Source organism: Siniperca chuatsi, linkage group LG15 (genome assembly GCF_020085105.1).
Source record: "Siniperca chuatsi isolate FFG_IHB_CAS linkage group LG15, ASM2008510v1, whole genome shotgun sequence".
Lineage (NCBI taxonomy): Eukaryota > Metazoa > Chordata > Actinopteri > Centrarchiformes > Sinipercidae > Siniperca > Siniperca chuatsi.
The window spans coordinates 17,441,947-17,463,141 of record NC_058056.1 but is presented as its reverse complement, the minus strand read 5'-3'; the positions used below and the strand labels follow the sequence as shown (position 1 = coordinate 17,463,141).

Below are 21,195 nucleotides of genomic sequence, written 5' to 3'. Positions count from 1 at the left end.
CCAAAAGTAAGGCCCCATTTACACCTCTTATTTCCGCATTGAATCCAGATGAGATTTAAGACACTTTCATTTACACTTAGCCGAATGTATGCATCTCTGTTGACCGGATCACATCTGATTGCAATCCGCCTTGGTTTTCCTGGGCTACATACAAATCAGGTTTGGCCATCCTCCAGTCCAGAAGGAAGTGGTAATACACCTGAAACTGTTTGGTCACTGCCAAAAAAGACAAAAGAACAATGACTTCTGCACTTTAGCACGTTGTGTTACAACAATAATAGTTAATCTAGCATAAGCTAACAACTATCCAGAACCTAACACAAACACATGATTTAATAGTATTTATGAACTACGAGCAAAAGATGAGGTAGTTTGAACAATCGTATTTCAATCAATCAGTCTTGAATGCCTCAATGCATTTATACTTCTTTTTTGATTGGAGAGCTATCCGATCTGCCCAAGGCGCATTTAGTGTAAGATTGTTTCAGTATCTTACTACATTGGTATTACTCTGTCGTATGTGGTGTGATATGTGGACCCAAATGCAGATGACCAGGAAGCAGTATGAGGGTGAAGTAGCCGGATGGCTACAGTGTTTATTGGGGTGATGTGGCTTACAGAGAGGTACAGGTGGACAGACTGGTACGCAGACAGGCAACAAACAGGTAACAGGCAAATAGGCAGATACAGGTCCAGGTACAAGAATATGGGTTACCGGCTGGTAGTGGTGGAAACAAGGAAGAGAGTCCAATGAGGCTAAACAAATCCAATAGGGAGAAGGCAAAATTCAAAGTCCAGAATCCAGACACGGTCCAAGGGAGAAAAAGAATCCAAACAGAACTCACTCAAGGTAAGAATGCCAGGGAACTGGGCACAGGAACAAGGTACAACAAAATGTGCCACACACAAGACATGAACAACAATGATCTGACACTGAACAAAGGAAAAGACCTGGACTAAATACCCTAAGGGAGGTGAGACAACGAGACACAGGTGCAAACAATCAAGGAAGGGCCAACAATCAAAGCTGTAGGCAAACAAAGACAGGAAGTAAAACCACAAGACACACAAGGAAAGGAACACAGTACAAAATAAAACAGGAAATGACGAAACCTCAAACTATAACACTTCTTCATTGTGCCCAAAGATTTGGTTTGCTACCACAAACAATATTGATAATGCAAAGAACTTTTGTTTCTATGTTTAAAGTTCTAATCCTTCAGATTTTTATATAAAAAAATACTATATTTGACACCTTTTTCAATGGGAATTTTTGTAGTAAAAGCTATTCAATGAATAACTACAACCAGAAGCTTATTGGTTGTTTTCTGATTAGAGCTGTAATACTTAACCACAGGTCCTAAAGTTATCTCTCTTGGCCACTTAATGGCATCTTTCAGTGTTATACTCTATAAAAGCTCAGTTTTACCAAACTGCATTTTCTGAGAAACAACAGTGGTGCCCTGAACCTTCAAGCCTCAGATATATGGACACATTTTTAAAAAAGACTCAACAAGAGCCAAGTCACCTGTGAGCTGTGAAATTTGGTGTTGAAACACTGCATGACAAACATAACAAACATGAAAAATCTCCTAAATGTATGACAGGACACACCTTAATTCTGCTATATTCAGTTCCAAAACCGGTAACAACCAAAAAAATGCAGCTTGAGAATATTTTTGCATGCAAGCTGCTAGCTGACGATGTGCTCAGAAATTAATAGAGTCACTTGCAATTTTTTATCTGCAAAGAATATGCTTCAAGCACTCAGTGCTGCAACATTGCTAATGGTTAAAATTAATTTAATAAAGAAAAGATTAATATTTAAATAGGCTTCTGGCAATGCCCTGTATTATAATTTAGAATGCATATTGTACATTGTTTGCATAATTAATTCATTGCAGCTTCATCTGTAAATAATATTGGTACCACGCCAGTCGCCCAGGCATAGAAAGCCACTATCAGAACCTCTGTCTGTGTGTGTATGTGTGTGTGTGTGTGTGTATGTAATAAGGTGCACAGTGACTGCTGTGCAAACATTGAGAAAATTCCCACAGTACTGTCTCGTTTACGCTCGGTATCTGTTTTGTCAAACAGGCATGCATGTAGCGGTACACACACACACACACACACACACACATACACAAACACACATACACATCATCCATTCCCTTCAAAGTCAATATAGGGTATATAAACATCAACATGTCCACTTCACACCACCATGTGGAATGTAGAGTATGCCTGCTATGATCTACTTGAGATCATATTCTATAGGTTGTTGCTTGGCATCTCTCAAAGGCTCTCAAGTTGCTGATGACCTCAAACTGCAACTGAACTGTGATTAATGCCAGATTATATTGTAACAGTGGTTTTGAAAACATGTGTCATTAATTATGAAAAAGTGTAAAGAGCAAAATTAATCAATTAAGTTCAGTACAAAAAGTAAGTATCAACAATACTTTTTCAAATGTCTAAATAATAAGTTTTCTTTGTTTCTGTCTGTTTTTAACAACAAATGTTTCCATATTGCAGATCACAAATACAAGAAAACAAAAATTCATGATAACATAAACAAAACACTGTAGGGTCAAGGATGTTGAATGCCTTCTGTGGTAGTTTATACACATCCGGTGTTTCCAATTCTTCACACGTCATGCTACATCCTGCAACAGGAGCCACATAATTAACTCTATCTAACCTCCAATATCAACCAAGGTTTTTACATTATCTCTCATCATCCCTGTTTGCTTCCACTCCTACTTTCTTTCTGTTTTCTTTCTCTTTCTATTTTTTCTCCTACATAACTGAAGCCTTTGTTCTCTACTGCGAGCCACCCATAATGCTGTTCTGGTGTTGACCTCAGCGAGATGAATAATTCACATGGCGGACTGTGGCAACACTTGTATCGTCCTGACCCCCCAGCCCCCCTGCACTCCTGGGACACTTTACACACTCCCATAGGAGATGCACCCATGATTCTCCTCCTCTCACCTCAGCTCCTCTCCACCACCTCCTCCCATCAAATATTTAGTCAGTGTGGTTGGAAAGGCGCATATCACCAGCTCCCCAATGGCTTTCACTCATTGTCTCACCTCCCTCACATGCTACATGTCCTGCTGTTCTTCTCAACTCTCTCTTTACGCACAGAGGCAACAGGGAGATGGAACGAAGCGATGAGCGCCTGAAACATTTAGATTTCTGCCCCTCCTGAGTGGCCTTGTCAAACATGCTGAAATCTCAGCTCTGTGCTTAGAAGAAAGCTGCAATGATGGCCTGCCACTGTCTGGTGTAAAATCTGTCCCAGATAGATGCTTTGTGGATCAGAATGCTTAGATACCAGACTCAACTTTTCCCTTTATTGTTTGTAATAGTAACAATACTACTCAGTGGCCTGCAGACAACCTTAGGATGCAGACCAACACAGCCACATATTTTCCTTGCTGTTTCTCTCTGAAAGAAACACAAAGGCTGAAATATGAGATACTCACACTTTGAGTGTTTTATGTGTATCAGAGTTCTGTTGGCGGTCAATAGGCTTGTCACTCAGGATGATGTGTAGGGTGGTGGCGAGTGTGTGGATATGTGTGGATGTGTTCCAGTAGGATTGCCATATCCATGTTCACATCTTAAAGGCTCAATCAGCTTCTAACTATAAGAGGATTCTACAATAACACAATTTAAATTTTTTCCAAAATTAGAATGGTTTGGTTTTGTCTTGGTTGTGGCTCAGTTGGTGGTATCAGGTGGTATATAGGTGATACCATGTATGCAGTCACGTCATGGAGTCTCCACTGGTTGCCTGGCAACTTCACGTTGACGACAAGACTCCAGGAAGTCACTCTGCCTGGTCAAGAAATAGTCAGGCACACGAACCCCTGCACAACCACAATGTGTTGTTTCTACACTTTGATTTTTGTACTGATGAAACAAACAAGTTAAAACTTAATTAGTGAGCTTTAAAGGTACTGTCAGGTAGATTTGGTTACCTTTGGACAGAGCCAGCTTAGCTGTTAACCCCCTTTACCATTTTCTGTGCTAAGATAAGCTAATTGGCTGCCGGCAGTAGCTTTTTAGAGTACAGATATGAGAGTGGTATCGTTTTTCTCATCTAACTCTCGGCAAGAAAGCGAATAAGTGCATTCCTCAAAATGTCAAACTATTCCTTTAATAAATAATACATGAGGATACATATTTTTTCTAGCATTAATGTTGATAGTTACTTATTTGCTCATTTAAATGTAATGTTTTATAAAGTTAGGGACTTTAATACATAATGTATGTATGTCTATGGTGATGTGTGCAGGTATACAAGCTCAGAATTTGAGCTTGTGTTCAGAGCATGTGTGTTGGGCCCTGCGGGGTCACAATCTCCCCTGTGTGTTTGTCATCACAGCTTTTGTTCCCCACAGCCCTGCTATTCTGGGCAGAGAAAGGTCATCTTCCCCTCAGATACTGGCACCTTAAGGATGCTTAGATCATAACCACGCACTGTCTCTGGTTTCTGTATCGTGAGGCACAAGGTTCTCTGTTGTTAATTTTCAGCAGTCTGTAATGTTTGCTTAAGTACCAGTGTTTAAAGTCGATGTAGAGGGTTGATTTTATGTAAGATTCCTGTATCCATTTAGTATCAGCCCCAGTACATGTTAGACTGCAGCTTAAGAATAGTTCTTATATGAATGTTTATATAATATATAAATAAGAGACGTGCTGTTTCGATTATTTGGCTGGCAGAACAATCATATGAAATGGTGAATGTTTGTTGTGTTTTCATGTAGGGTGCGTTGTGTGGCCACATTGAAGCAGATGCTATAGTGTAATTTAGGCTGGATTTAAAAGATATGTGACAGTTGAAGCAGAGTTCCTTGCTCCCATCTCTATGTCTCTGTACTCCCCTGAAATATGAAGGCAAGCTTTGTGGGTGGTTCAATGAAAACTGACCCGTATAGCATAACATCTCCGCCACTCACATATGATGACGTGACCCTATATTCTTGCGTGAGGCCTCCCCCTCACTGGAAAATACATAGAAGAAGGCTTTCGTCACCTGACCCCATATGTGTGGAGAGATGGAGCTAACAGCTGCTTTGGCGCGATTGGGAAACATCCACAATGATACACACCTCCAGCTCGAGGAGCTAATTAAAGAGGAAACCGTAGGTCCCTGAAGGTTATGTGAGACCACACAATTTGGAGTTCAACTCTCTTGACTCCAAGAAAGATGCTATTAACTTCAGAATGGTAGTTTAGCTTCTGATAAATGCAAGCCGCAGAACATTGATTGGAGCATTTAAGAGTGTGTGTGTCACCTTTGCTTGAGAGCCTCCTGATATTTTCAACGCAGCACCCCATCAAAAATCTGATGCGCATATTGATTAAGCCAGAGATACTTCAAAAGTCCTCACCAACAGGACATATCTCAGAATGGTTCTAGGGGTATAAATAAGTAATGTTGTTGCAACAGCTATGAATGACTGGGATTGAGCTGCCTGCTAGCAAACAATGTTGTGCTTCATGTTTGTGAGTTTGTGTTTTTCCTGTGTGTGTAAACAGAGATTTGGTTTCCCATATGGCTGTGTGTTTATACTACCTAGAGCAGCAGTCACCGCAGGGTGGGCTTTTATTAAAGAGTTGTAATGAGTGAGAGCCATCATGAGCCAGCTCGCCTATTGATTACCTATAAAGAGCACTCAGTGGAGACGTGCTGTGATCCATAGATAATGCTTTGCACAGGGAGGCTCAACTTAGCCTGTTTCCAAACCTCTGAATCGCCACCCACATCTCAAATTTGGTTGAGTGATTCAAATAGATCTGGTGTCGCTCTAGCAAATGGCTGTTTTCCAGGTTGGAGAGTCAACAGACCCAATCGGAGCAGGACAGGACTAAACAATGAAATGCTGACTTTAACAGTTAAACATGGGAATCTTGGTCATTGCTCATTTAACAAGCACATTTTCTCTGTATTAACACGTACTCTCAATAGAGAATGCCATTCTCTGTAAACTTGTTAAACCTACACTAATTCTACACTGGAAAATGCAGCCTCAGTGCTAACTGAAAATTACATCAAAACTGCCAGACATGTCTCTCAGTAGTGTCTGTTCAGGGAAAAATCAAATCCTCCCTAAGAAAACAGCTAACAAGAAGGCAATCAGACAGAATAATCGAATGGTAACAAAATGGCCTTTCAATGTGAACATCAGACTGGTTGCAGCTACCACAAAAATAAGACCTCAGCATTGCAATACCAAAGGTGTCTGCCCACTTCTGCACAGCAACAACAATATGACACACAGAATCGTGTTGACATCCATACACACGCATGTCCAAAAACAACTCACAGAATACATGTAGCTCTTGTGTCAATGAAAAGGTCACCCGATATTTGAATGTTGCTGTACTGATGTATTGTGAGGCCTACCTCTAACAAACAGCTAGTTAGCCTTAGCCTTAGTTTGTTAGCCTGTGGCATTGAACTGCTCTGTTAAGATTGCTTTAAGCTTTGCCTTTCGGCAGCATTTAGTGGTTCTGTATTTGTGGAAAGGTAATTGGAAATGTGACCAAGCAAGGACGGACAGCATCAGTCTGGGGAAAGCCACCTACTTGAATTTCTGCACAATAAGAGAGCTATGACAAACGTTCAGGGCATCTTAGACAGTAGTCTACATATCATTCATTCCATGTCATACCGGCGGAGTAGAGAGGCCATTTCAGTAATGAGTTTTTACATCAGAAAATGTCTACATAGAGGTAGAAATGCTCTTTTGTTAATGAAACTGACCCGACTGTCTAATATTTCCCTGTGGATAGATTCATGTTTGTGTTTACTGTTTTCTGGGTCTGTTTTCCTTTCATTCATCCCTATCCCTTTCTGTTCACAGGATTAATGATAATATTACTGCTACTTGCAGTATAATGAGTAGGTATATACAGTATTTGGTACTTAAATATGTGGTTCTAGTGTACTAGCTTCACAAAACCAGTCCACAAATTTCCCTTCACTCAAGCTCAGTGGTGAAATGTAACTAAGTATATTTACTCAAGTACTGTACTTGAGTACTATTGGTTGGACAAAACAATCATTGAATCAGAATCAGAAGTTTCAGCCTTATATTAAAGAGTTAAAAATTAGCTCCACCTCAACCAACTGGCAACAGTAAAATGCTGCTTACACATTAATGCATGAGTAATACTGATATATATCATAATATATGATAGTATAACAGTCACAGGGGCTATTTTTCTGCATTAAGTATTTTTACTTTTGATATTTAAAGTACATTTTCCTGATTATACTTATATACTTTTACTGAAGTAAGATTTTTAATGCATGACTTTTACTTGTAATGGAGTGGTTTTTACAGTGGTAGTTGTACTTTTACTTTAGTAAAGGATGTGAATACTTCTTCCACTACTGCTCAAGCTGTATCCCTATTTGCTAACTAGACTCCCTAGGGTATGCACTACATTTTTCAAGAAATCTCAAAATGCAGTTCTTTGCATTTGACAGATGTATGACTTAAGGTTATGCAACTCTACACCTGTCAGTGATTGTACACAATGATGATGATTGATGAAGTGTCCGAAATATCAATTTACTACTCACTATAGAGTAACCTATTTGGTATTTATTCTGTAGGGTATAGTAAATGGGTAAACAAAGAGAGTGATATTGTACTTAGCCCCAGTGTAAACTGGCAAGATTCAATTGACATTTTCTTGAAATAATGGCTTTGTCAGTTGAAATTATGACACAGTCTTTCTTGTGTTATCTAAACTATACTCCCGTCTGCTGCCAGACTCTAATCCAAACTAATGTTGTAGCAAAAGTTGAGCTCACAAGATTTAGACTGGCTTATGCAAGGCTACATGTAAGGTACAGTATAGGGTTACACATTAGTATCAAGGTTTGTTTGGCTACACCTCACAAGGGTTTTGCTCTAGTGAACTGGACCTTCTAGCAAGCGTGAAGCTAATGGTCTATAAAAGTGATGGAGATGAAATATGTTCTCTAATCAGAATATGTCAACACGTGTTCGTGTTGTTTTATTGGTTGCCAAATACAAATTGCCACTTAAACACGGATGGGAGACATGACATTTTGCATGGAGTTTTGCAGAACAGGAAATCATGTCTACCCCTCATGTCTAACAACATGGTTAAAATGAACTTTTTTGTCTGACGTCGCCCCATAGCCCTATTAGATAGGCCTAAGTACCCCTTTATCATTCCCCTTTGATAGATGGGATGGCTTTATGGTGTTTAATCATATTTTTTAGTAGTTTTGGCCAAGTTTGCATTCGTACTACTGCCATTTGGAATGACAGTAACTGGTTGTTTCAACCATTTACAGTATCTTTACTTTTAGCTTTTTATTGTTTTTTTCTAACTAGTCTTTCTGCAGTCTTAATGAACTTATGATTGCCTCAGGTTGCTGGAAAACTGAGGCATGTCTTGTGCAGACTACCATAGTTGGTAAGTTATTGTAGCAATAATTATAAAGATCAGCATCACACAAATTTGTAATCTTACTTGTGTGTTGATTTTTCTCCTAAACACAAATATGTGGATATACATTATCAAATCATAATTTCAATTTTTTCAAATTAGCTGAGCTTCACAGTTTTTCCACTTACCCCCTAGTAACTGCAGAAGAACCCTTTGGGTTCAAGTACCCCTGGTTGGGAATGACTGCTGAAGATCATGCTGGGGATGAGAAAGCACTGCAGCAGCAATGGGAATGGACAGAAAACATACACTATGTGTAAGCACAGCCAGATACACAGGTCCCCCTGAGGCTGGAGAGCGGGTTGTGAGATTGAGGAGTCACCCCATCGCTAGTGATCCATGCAGGTCGTCACACAACACCCGCTTAACAAAACACACAAGTGCACAGTATCGTTACAACACACACACACACATGCACACACACACGTCTCAGACAGTTCATTTCAATGCAAATAAGTGTTCCCCCCTCTTCTGGGAGGAGAGCTTGGCAGACTGCATTTTCTCCTCTCTATCATATGGAGGATCTAGATTGTATAGTGAGCTCTCGGGCAGAACCAAGCAGCCATGAGTACATACAGCACATTGCTTGCTTGAACTGATTTATTGAGTTTTATGTTAAGTACCAGGCAGTTTTTATCCAGGCTTGTTGCATTTGCACTTTGTTCATGCAGGAAGATGCAGTCATGCTCATAGTGAAAGATGTGTATTTACATTGTCTTAAATGCACTGTGTGGTTTAATAGTTTAGCGTCACAATTGTGGTATTGTTATGCTGATATATGGTCCACTCTATACTGTATGCCTGAAGCATTATAGATGAGGCTAGATTCTTCCGCCCTCCCAGTGGGCCTTTGTTCTCAAAAGAATGGAGGCTCCTCACTTCATCGGATAGATTACAGCCAATTAAATGTGTCCGTTATCACCCATTAATTACTGCCACCACTTCTGCTAGAAATAGGCCTGACCAAGCAACGGCCGTGGACGTGAAATTGACCCAAATACATCAAGAAGAGTTTCCATTTTTTACCTCATCAACAGAGGCCTATCATTGAATTGAGTCATCTTTCACATTGGTTCCCAGTGAGATGTGTATTGCTGGGTTAGCATGCAGCATTAGTGTACAGTATGTTTGTGTATAAACAGACACATATATGTGTATATAACTGCACATGGTTACATACACGTGTTCGGGGTAAGTGTGGGTGTGCATGTGCATTCGTATGTGCGGTCTATACCTATATGTGCATGTGTTTTTGTCTGCGCAGCTGCACGTGCATGTGCTGTGTGTATATGCTGGGTTATTTGAGATCAGAGCTGATAGAGTGGGCTCCCTGAGAGACAGGCAGTGGCCCTGAAGGATTGACACTCTGTGACACCTCTCTCCATCAGCCTGATTAGTCACCTCTTTGATGTAGCAGCCTATATTAAGGCTCTTATGTGGAAGACAGCCTGGCACTTGCCAGCTGAATAGGCCTGATTGAGACAAATACAAAATCTCAAGTTGTATCAACAACATAAAACTGAAACACCTTGGCCCATCAGTGGGTCAAATTGCAGCACTTTTTCCAACTGCTTTGCCTTTTGGATGTGGTGCAGATCTGTTTGAGTGTGTGTGAGCACCTGTCTGTGCCTTGCATTTTGGTTGTCTGTGTTCATGTTCAAGTGTTGCATGCTTGGTACTTGTAGAATTAGAGGGATTTCAAAAAATGTTAGCAAGATCAGATTTCCTCCCTGTGTACTTTTTTTCTCTTCCTCTCCCTTTCTTTCTCTCTTGTACTTTCTCCTTCTTTACAAGCTCAGGGGAGTTGACAGCTGCCCCCTAACCCAGAAATCAGGCATTAGAGGAACAGCCTGACGATTAGTCTGCTATCGCCTCACTAGCACAGGATCAGAGCAACAAGACAGACAAAGAGCAAACTAGGAGAAAGAGAGAGAGGTTTAAGATGTATTCCTGCCCTGGGAAAATTTGGGGAAAGAACATATTTAGGGTTTCACATTTTTCACTCATAGGTGTGTTGTGTATGGTTATATGGTTGTATAAAATGAGATGGTGTGATACAGCTAATATGATAGCTTCCTCCATTTTGGACTGTCGGCTCTCCATTCCCTCAAAGGTCAGCACTGTCAAGATGGCTTGCAAGTCAAAGTTCCACTAAGTTGAACTGCAAAAGCACTGCATGAATTTACGTCAACTCTGTAAGTGAATCTACTGATTGCTGTGATTCCACTGAATTCAGTTGAGTTTGGTCCAGTGTGTAGTTGTCTTAATGCTGGTGTGAATAAACCTTAATAAGGATTGGACAGACTTTAAGAGTAAATTTTTGAAACTTTTTTGTTAAAAGTAAATTTTGCAGACTACTCTTCTGTTTATTAATTATTACAATTAGCCAACTAGGCATGGGACGATGTGAAAATTTCACATGACGATTATCCCGGCCAAAATAATTGCAATTCACGCTATTGTCCCGATAATCATCAAAATATGCTTGCACTAAAACTAAAACTAAAATATATACACTAAAACATACTGGAATCACTTTACCTTACATTTAGTTAAGAAACAAATATTTTCATTGCATCACAGATAGGACACATCTTTTTAGTGAAAATCAACCAATCTTAAAAAAGGTAATCCTAAATCATAAGGTTCCCCCACATAAATAAAGGAATATTGAAACATTGTGTGTCTTTTCTTTCTTACATGATAATTCCTGTATTTTTTAAATTAGGCTCCATTTTTCACTTCTCCACCAAAAGGTCAAAAGACAACAATTTCATCCATCTATTGCATCAGTATATTTACCCCTGACTTAAGAAATACCGTAATTATCCTTTAACAAAAGTCGGTAGGTAGGTATTGGTATTGTCGTATAGATTCAAACTTAGATTCAAACTGTATTATTTTGGACCTGTTTTAGTAAAAAAAAACCTGAACAATACTGTGGCACTCTTCTGCAGCAAACAGTACTGCTAGCCTTATGGCCTAGAGAGTAAGATGTGCCAAACCTTGGCCAAACCTTAACCTGTATGTTAGCAAGCTAGACCGCTTTTTCAAGTCAGTCATGTGAGGATATTCACGATTATCACCACAATTAACTTATCTTGAGTGTTATTTATCCCAATCTGTGATAAAATCGTATATCGTCCCATCTCTAAAGCAGGTGCAGTATGTGTGCGACTACTTTTTTATGTTTGTTCTGGAATTATACCATTGTATTTTTTCATAACATGTATTGCCTTGATTTTACCACACTAATGGTGGTCTTAGGGGTGGCAGTGTTGGTTTGTCCCTCCAACTAAGATTGGCAAGTAGTTGTCAAGATGTCTTGCTCATAGCCAAAATGGCTTAACTCAACATCAGCCTAAATCTGGCATGGGTGGTTGTTACACCACGATCAGATTCGTGATGAATGATGTGACAAAATCAGCCCAAGTACACAGAGTAAACAACTCTTGCCCAAAGCTAGCCTGAGCACTGCTAACTGCTTCTGATTATCAGCCAAAATCGTCTGTCCACAACCCTAAAGCTTAGCTGTAGTCCTGCGCTCATAATGAGCTGCAATTGGCAAGATTACCTGGGTTGACATGAAATTTTTCTCTGTTGGTTTTTCAAATGTCAAGACATATCAAAGTATAATGGCCAAGAAACTTTCTTATTTCACTCATGCTCTCAAGGGGATAAACCCATTTGATTTTAATGACGCAAAGGACTTTCTTCTAGCACTACACTTTGGACAAAGTTTTTGTCCACTGCTCCAGGAATAGTAAAATCATCAATAAATTCATTCACACACTATAATGTGGTGAAGTTTAATCTCTCTCAACAACAATGTGAATACATGTATTTGTGTGTGTTTTTTAAATAAGGAAACATAAAGAAATATATGTTAGAAATCTAGACAACAAATGAGATAGGCCAATGTAAAGGAAAAATGTATTTCTGAGTATTTATATGTCTGGAGGGAGGGAGGATGTGAGCACATAGTTAACAACACAAGCCTATGCTTTCTTCTCCACACACCGAAAAAGATACACTTCACTCAAGAAGCTTTTTTGACATGTGAAACATTAAGGAGTAAAGGGAGCGATGAGGTAAGTGATGAAGTGAAACAGAGGGAAAAGTTTTTACCTGCTGCTGTGCATGGTTAAGGGCATCAGTGAAAAAAGTAACTTCGAATGAGTGTGTGTGAGTACATGTACGTGTCTGAGCAATCAGACTTCCTTGCAGCTGTGTTAGTTCCATGGTCGTAGAAAACATTTTACGAGATCAAAGCATTTTACACTCCCGAGGCCTGGGCACCAGCCTGCTTCCTTCCTACCCGTTTCTTCTCACACACACACACACACACACACACACACACACACACACACACACACACACACAGCCATACAAGCACACACACTAGTTCATCCAGCCTTTAGCCTGCGCATCTCCAGGGATTTTACAACACTGAAGTCACCCAAACATTCCACCTGCAATGGACTGCCACCAGGTTCTGAGATAAGCCAAACGTAGTTGAAGCTCCTCAGCTTTCGTATCCTGAGCGTCAGCCACAGCAGCAGAGTGGTATCAGCTCGACCACAGCAGTTACACTTTCTCCCTATCTCTCTTCCCCTCCCCCCCAGGTGCTCTTTGAAAGAAATAATTGAGGTAGGGAGGTGGTGGGAGGTTAATGAAGCACTCCCAACACATGGCTGACCTTTCCCCAGCCCCTGCGCAAATCATCGCAGCGCAGTTTTTTGGACATTTTTAAATGAAAGCCTTTAAATAATTTATCTAACTATAGTTCCCGGAAGGCCCTTCATTAGAGATTGGCCGTGACATTTCCCTCCTCCCCCCAGCCTCTCATACTTACTGCCTCACATCCAGTCCAAGAATATCACTGTCCATTTCTCTTTCGCCTTTGTCTCTCTTCTGCTGTCATCTCTTGGTCTCTCTGTCTCAGTGTTGTCCCCCCCTCTCTCTTTCTACACTCTCTTTCTGACATTAGCCACATTAAAGATTGAGATCTCTGGTGGGTTCCACACATGGCTGTGAAATGAGAGACAGGCATCAGGACATGACACAATTTTTCTCTTTTTTTAAAAAGATTTTTTTCGGCATTTCTGCTTTATTGGATAGTCACAGTAGAGACAGACAGGAAAAGCAGGGGAGAGAGAGACAGGGGATGACATGCAGCAAAGGGCCCAGGCTGGATTTGAATCCAGGCCACAGCGGTAAGGACTCTGCCTTAATAATGGTACATGCTCTACCACAGCGTTGTCACTATACTAGAATTTCTAACTTTGTTACAATATCTTGAAAAATATCGATATTCGTTACCATCGATACCAGGGGGGGAAATTGACACAACATTTAGGGCATACAATTTTAGATTTTTATTAAAAGATAGAGGGGCTATAACATGACAACGAGGTACGACTTTTCTTTTCTTGGCTAGTAGCAGAGAACAGCAGAGTGACTGTAGTAAACATTAAGAAAAACTGCTCTGTAGCATCGCTTGCATATGGACTTGCTTGTATCCTCTGCCTTTCCTTGTTCATTTGCCTCAAATGTGAAGCATTTCCAAAGAGCACCAAACCAAAACCATTCATGGAGGCTTTAATGAGCTAACAAAACGCACAATATACCATGGCCTGTCGTGAGCTATTGCTTAAAATTATTATATTCAACCGGAGTGAAAGAGACGAGTGACAAGAAGAAGACAGCTCTGTGAGTAAGTAAGAGGAGGCGGGGCTATGTGGGCATTGCAGTGGTATGTGTCAACTTGCTGTTGGAGAGAAGATAGAGCGAGAACGAGAAGTAGTATTCAAGAGTATTGAAACCGTTTGAAATATTCAGACTCGAAATGTATCGAAACATTAAAATTTTTGACAACACTACCAGGTGAGCTACCGGGATGCCCTGGAAATTGATCTTTTTAAACGTGTTCCAGGCTAACTTATAGTCAAATCGATTGCAGGGAGGAAACAACGGGAAACTTGAAAACTGTTTGACTATCTGCTCAGGAACTACGCTGTACATTGGCAACTAGGAAACCAACAAGTTCTCTCCTGTCTTATTCTGTGTCATTTGAGTCCTAATCCAAATGAAAAATGCTACCATGTTGAGGTTGTATGATTGAGAATCTAGCATACCTTGTAAAGCATTGAAAATAGCTGGCATCAGAAGAGACAGACAGACTCAACCTTTATGGCTTCTTGTTACTTTATTGTATCTCCACAGGAACCAGGATGTATAACATTGACTTCTGTTTCATGCCTGCTTGATTGTGATGAAGACAGATTTGTACAATAGTAGACAATCTTGTAATGGGATAAAAGATGGGTGAAAAGACCGGTTAAGGGAGGAAATCAAAGCTCTTCTTTAACAAACCCCTCTGCTAACAGATGGACATATGAGTATACCTGTGAAGACATAAATCAAACACAACACAACAAAGTCACCCTCTCGGTCTGGTGCATAGGTGTGAAAGACAAAACAAACTAGATCAGAAATGTTCAGGGAAGAGTGCTGTCATTTCACAAGCAATGCAATTCATCAGGCTTATTTTGCTGATGAAACAGAGAAAAATGAGACGTGACAACCATTTGAGTTATACAATATTGATATTAGTGGAAATGTTATCAGATACAATGTGTGAGGCACTGCAGAAACCCAGCCTCCCCAAAGGAAGAGCAATAGTAAGGCAATATCCACTTGTCTCAGACACTCTCATAACTTGAACGGCTGCTGTATAGCTGTAGGGAGTCTCCAAAAAGTCTGGCAAGTCAGTTTAGCAGACCTCAAATAGTAAGTGTGATTTAACCAATTCTGGATGGTGGTCCAGAGAACTTCTACACACTACAACCAAAGCAGAATCCCAAGCAAATCGACAAAACATATTAACCAATTTGACAACCAAAACACTGCAATTAGCAATACACTGCATATACAGAAAAATAAGCATATTAAATAACACATTTTGACAACACAGAAACACTATCCTCCCCGATTTAAGAGATGTGTTCATCTGGCAAGAATAGGCAGAGAAATTACTTTGGGCATTCAGCTTTCAAAATCAAAACATAGTTACATATAGCTAAAAAAAAAGTCAGACTTAACCATCACACCCACTACATCAGAGTTCAGATTTTTTTTAATATTAGAAAAACTCTACACTAGAGCCTTCACACAATTAGCCTGATAAACAGGCTGTTTCACTTTGTTCATTCAGCTTGACATTGTGTTCATGTTAGCTGATTTCTTGTTGGTAAGGGAGGTAATTTAGTTTTGTTGTAATATCTATAAACAGATATCTGCATATGAATGGCAAGGAACAAGATTTTGGTATTGGAAGCATTCTGGTTTCCGTTTGTAGTCCATTTGTAGGCCGAGTAGTATTGACCAATCACATTTCAGCAGGCTTTGGTTGCATGTCCATTTGGAGAGCAAACGAGGCGGAACGCATTGGCCAAAATGCAATCTCGGAACCCATTGGCTATCATCTGACGACGATTTAGCTTTTTATCAGTCTCTGAACCCTAGAGATTAGCTTTTTATTAGCTTTTTTAAACTTTATCTGCATTCATATTGTCATCAGACGATAGCCGATGGGTCCTGAGATTGCTAATCAGCCTGTAAACAATGACTGGCGCACGGGAGAAGAAGTCTTAGCCTGGATATCCATTATCCAGATATCTGTAGCTGGCTACAATGGAAGCCCCGAAACATTGGCCCTCGCCCCAGAGGATAAATCGCACAGAGGATAGCCAATGGGTTCCAAGATTGGTTTTGTTGTACCCGAACCAATCAGTAGAGAGTGATGTAGTCGTCCCGCCCCCAACTTACAATAGCCTGGACAACCGTGTCAAAGTCAACCATGCTTGTCAGACCAAAATCACTAAACAAAAGAGATGTGGGTGGTGATTCGGAGGTCTGTAACCAGGCTAGCACATAGTTTATCAAACTGAACACAGTTGCTCAAAAGTTCAATATGGTTTTTATATCATTTTGACCAGATGATAGAAGACTAACAAGTTGGCAGACTCATTTTCTGTGTTGTCATTAGAATTCTATCGATTCTATCGAATTTGATTTAGGGAACTCTCTACTTGGTGCATCAATTTAAGTATGTAAAATTGGCATCATAACACCTCTACTTCAATCTGACATTTAAATGGTAAATTTACTAAACTCTTAATTTGCTGACTTTGGGTTTGGTATTGGAGGTTTGCTGCAGTACCTAAGATACCTGCCACTACCCCATAAATGTTATTTTGCAATTACATTGGGCTTTTTTCTGTAATTCACCATTATACCATGTGGCATCAGCACCATGAATATTTTATTCACTTCATTAGTCAGGAAGTTCTTTCACTTCCTTAAAGATGGGGTAGCCCAGTCTGGAGAAATCCAATACCATGACATATACCATGATATAGAGTGAACAATGACAATGTAACTAACGTTAACTAGGTTCTGGGTTAGCTTAGCTAGGTTGTGGGTTAACAGCCAGAGAGGACGAGATGGTTTCCCAGAGCCAGCAAACTAGCTCCAGACGGTGATACTCATACTATAGCTAACATCACATCAACAGCATATCTTGGCAAACTAGAAAGTAAGCTGAATGTCCATGGGCAAGTCATTTAACTTTATCTGACACACAATTCATGGCTGGAATGTCTGGAATTGTGGCTCAGTCCGAGCCACTTTGTTTATTTCCCATTTACAGAGCTGCTGTGTTTATGCCTTTGTCCGGAACAGAAGCAGGTGTGGTTTACAGTGTGCGTTGTGAGGGATGAGTTGTGTGCAGGATTAGTTTTCAGGGCAACGGGAAGGACTAAGAGGAGAGGAGGATTGTCTGATTGTCTGTTAACTTGTGCTGTAGTGGATACAGGCAGAGATATTAAGGAAGGACTGCTTCATTAACTCTCAGGGTCCATGGCCAGGGTCTGTCTGTGGCTGTCTGTGTCGCTCACCTTGGAAGACTGCTGCTCTTGCTCTTTTTCTCTTTCTCTGGCTCTCAGATTATGTCTGGTTCTTTCTGCTCTCTCTTTGCCTGCTAAGGTTGTATTAATACCAGGAGAAGCCATGGTAGATGCATTGGAATGATTTCACTTACATAAAGACAGATGGGCTAATTATCTACCACCATGAAGGACTGTAGAAGAAATAACCTTAAAATGTGGTTTCAAATGATAAAATAAAGTTTAGATACATCTGTGTATCACATAATAAAGGCAGGTTGAATGGCCCAGTTAGACTCCTCTAATGTGCTTTGAAATCCACTCGTGAGACTAAACCATAAAAATTAAGTGTATTTGTTCCCATATTCTACTAAGTAACAGTGTCTTGGTGTTAATATTGTATTAACAGAGCTAAGTTCAGGTTTTCATCTCACAGAATATGATGTTTCCTGTGGTTGCATGATTCTATTTTCTATCATTTCCTGTGTCATGTGCCTGGTGATAAACTTTTCTTTTTTCAGCAGGTTATGCTATATTTCAGATGGAACAAAGGGAAAAACTCACTATTAGTTGCTGCCTCAAAAACATTGATTTACGGTTACAACCCATTCTCATTCCCAGGTCGTACAATACTGATATTTTGTCAAACCTGCCGGCGTCTCAATAGACACGCGAAAGGTATCCTTTGCAGTCTGTATAGTGATGCATCAGGTTTTCAGTTGACTCTAATGTTAACCCACCCGTGGCAATAGTAGACCACTGACCCTTATTTTAACCCACCTGTGACAATATAGAACCCTTTGAGCTTTGTGATTCCCATTGGAGAGCCGAGGCATGACACACATTTTCTGCCCAAATATGGAATTCAGCGAGAGAACCAAAAGGCCGAAGCAGCTGTGAGACTCTTTTTAAGTAAGTTGAACTTTTATGTCTTTGTTGTTCACATCATTCACAGTGAGAATGTACTGATGCTGTTTGTATAATTCTCCCCAGTTTGCTTGCCAAACAGAGCTTTAGCTAACTGTTGTAGCTAACAGTTAGCTAATATGTTACTGTATGGCTCAATTAAGAGCCAGATGACGAAATCCAGTGTATACAGTATGGAGTCAAGAAGTGATTGAGTAAGCATGAAAGTATGAACAAACAAATGTGTTGACATTTAATGATCTTTACTCTGGTATTTGTGTTCTGTAATGCCCGCAGTGTGTATGTGTATGTAGTGGATAGCCTAAATAAATCATCTAACAAATACAATAAATGTCCTGTGCGTCTGTTTGCCAGGTGTGGAGCCTCTGTGAATAGATAAACCCACCCACCCTGATGGTCACCATCACCAAAGTGGATTACCTACAATGTAGTTGTATAATGCAGTCCATAAGTATTCTGACAGTCACACTCTTTTGTCTCTTTTAGCTCTGTAGTCCAGTATACTGATCTTGAAATTAAACAATGACTGAGATTAAAGTGCTGACTCTGAACTTAAGGGACTTTGATTGTGTTAATCGTCCATATTAGCTTATCGATACAGGAACAGCAGCCCTTTTTTACACAGTTTCTCAAATTGAGGACATTGTATTATTATATTAAACATACAGCTGAAGCAAACAAGCATGCCCCAGCAGTGCACTGTTGTTGACTGGCAAAGCCAGCTCAGCTTTCTGTGTCTCTAACTCTACTTGCTAAGAGACAATATGCCCATGAGTTTGACTGTCACTGGGAAACATGTTTTTTTCATGAGTTCCGAGGACTGAAACCATGGGAAGTGGATATGGCTGCTAGGCCTCATTGGCCATCTACACATTTCTTAAATGACTATAAAACACAAATGGAGCTGGGACTTTACCCTCCATGTTGTCATTGAAAAATGAATAATCATCATTTACAGTACAATTGTGTTGTAGAATTTGTATTTGCCAGTGATAGCGTACATACTTGTGCTATCGGTGAAGAATGCAGCAGTTGATAAGGTTAAAGTTAATTTTACCTGTATTTTGTGCAACTTCCTGTCATTCTTATGCATTGACATCACTCTGGGTATTCATTAAAATATAATACAAATAATATAATACATTCACAGCAATTACCCATAGTGAGTACAGACGCCAAAGGATACCTTTCGCATGTCTATTGAGATGCCAGCAGGTTTGACAAAACATCAGTATTATCATCAGTACAACCTGGGGAATGAGAACGGGTTGACAATTCTTCAGAAACACACACACATAAGCATACACATATTGACCAGTCTGGAATAAAACAGATGGAAGGCTGTGCTACAGCTCTAAACACAGGAAATTTATCCCACCCAACCCCTCCGGTTTTCCCATGATTCTTTACTGTCTTTGTCTGTGTCATTTCTCCCACCATTACACAGTGACGTATAATAATAGATTTTACACACACCCCTAAAGTTCAACTGAAATCACATTTAGTCATCCCTTTTTGTAGTCAAAAATAGTGTCAATATATTTTTTAAATGTATTGTTAATAGTTTTTTTATTATTAAAAGGAAGAAAAACAGTACTTGGGGAAATAGCAGAAATGCTCCTTTTCGTCTCAGATGGTGGGAAGGGCATGTTGGTATCTGTGTTTGATTGACAGCAGCTGGCAGGCTGCCAGAGTGCCAGTGTTACACCTTAGGGAATGAGAGACAAAGGTAACAAACTTGCGCTGTAGCCTACATGTTATGGGCAGACAGCGTGTTGTTAGTGATATTGAAGAGTAAACACCACACCAGCATCTAACCAGACAGAAGTTACATTTGCAGATATGTTTAATGTGCTGCAGCTGAGCAGCTTATTAACTATCTAGCCTGCAAACTGATGTTAGCAGTGCACTTTTCCCATTGAATGTTGGTGTTTGGCTAAGGTGTAGGACAAGACATTCATTTTTGTAAGTTAGATAAGGAGACTTTAGCAGGAAGGCTAATGTGGCTCTTGTGTTGTGTAGAAGTCTGTTGTTGGCTCAGTGCGACCGTCTGCTCTCCCTATGATAGAATGCTGATAGAACATTACTGCTTTAAGCAAGATCTGATTGGCTGTATCGGAATAAGATCTCCATTTACGTAGACGGATAGCAGAACGGTATTCCGTCGAATGAATGCAAAACATCTTATCATATTTGAAGATGGCTGACAAGTACAATTAAAATTCTTGAGTATAATCCTGTTGGTACAGCTGTTGCAGTACTTAATCAATGTACCTCGCCTTTCCCTCTCTGCTTTGTGCGTATCGTTGCAACTTTCTCAGAACTAATTGCGGAGATATGTAATGGAGATAGTTGCTGCCTGGCTGTCCTAGCCCGTCCGCTGCAGCATGCAGCTGACCAGGAGAAAGAGATGAGAGGAGAGCGTGATGTTTTCAGTTTTTAATAAGCCAGGCACTCCTTTCCATACCACAACGGAGGAAGCAAAAAAGTTACTTTTCTGTATGTTTGTTGTCACTGTGTGCATATGTGTGTATGTGCAGATGCACACATGCTTGTTTATTTGTTTCTCTCTGCCATATTTCTCTCCAGATAATATATTCCCACCTCCAGTTATTTGTTTATTTAGCACGACAGCCTGACATTTTACTGCTGTTGCCTTTTTTTGTTGTTGTTGCCACTCACATTAATAATTTGCTTTTTTGTTAACTGACTGATGTAAAGTGGGCTAATCCCTTTAAGAGAGGAGAGGGTGAGGCTGAATTTGTCAGCGAGTGTTTGTTAATGAATCAAGCTTGTATCATCGGTATGTACA

The 21,195-nt window shown here is 40.1% G+C and overlaps 1 protein-coding gene and 1 long non-coding RNA gene across 2 annotated transcripts in view; both read left to right on the top strand.

The window, feature by feature from the left end:
- pacrg (PARK2 co-regulated) overlaps positions 1-21,195 on the top strand; it is a 134,651-nt gene that overhangs the window by 81,222 nt on the left and 32,234 nt on the right. The window lies entirely within an intron of this gene.
- LOC122861991 lies at positions 16,128-18,923 on the top strand. The gene is made up of 3 exons (XR_006374615.1): positions 16,128-18,134; positions 18,251-18,368; positions 18,738-18,923. It is a non-coding gene; the product is annotated as an uncharacterized LOC122861991 (long non-coding RNA).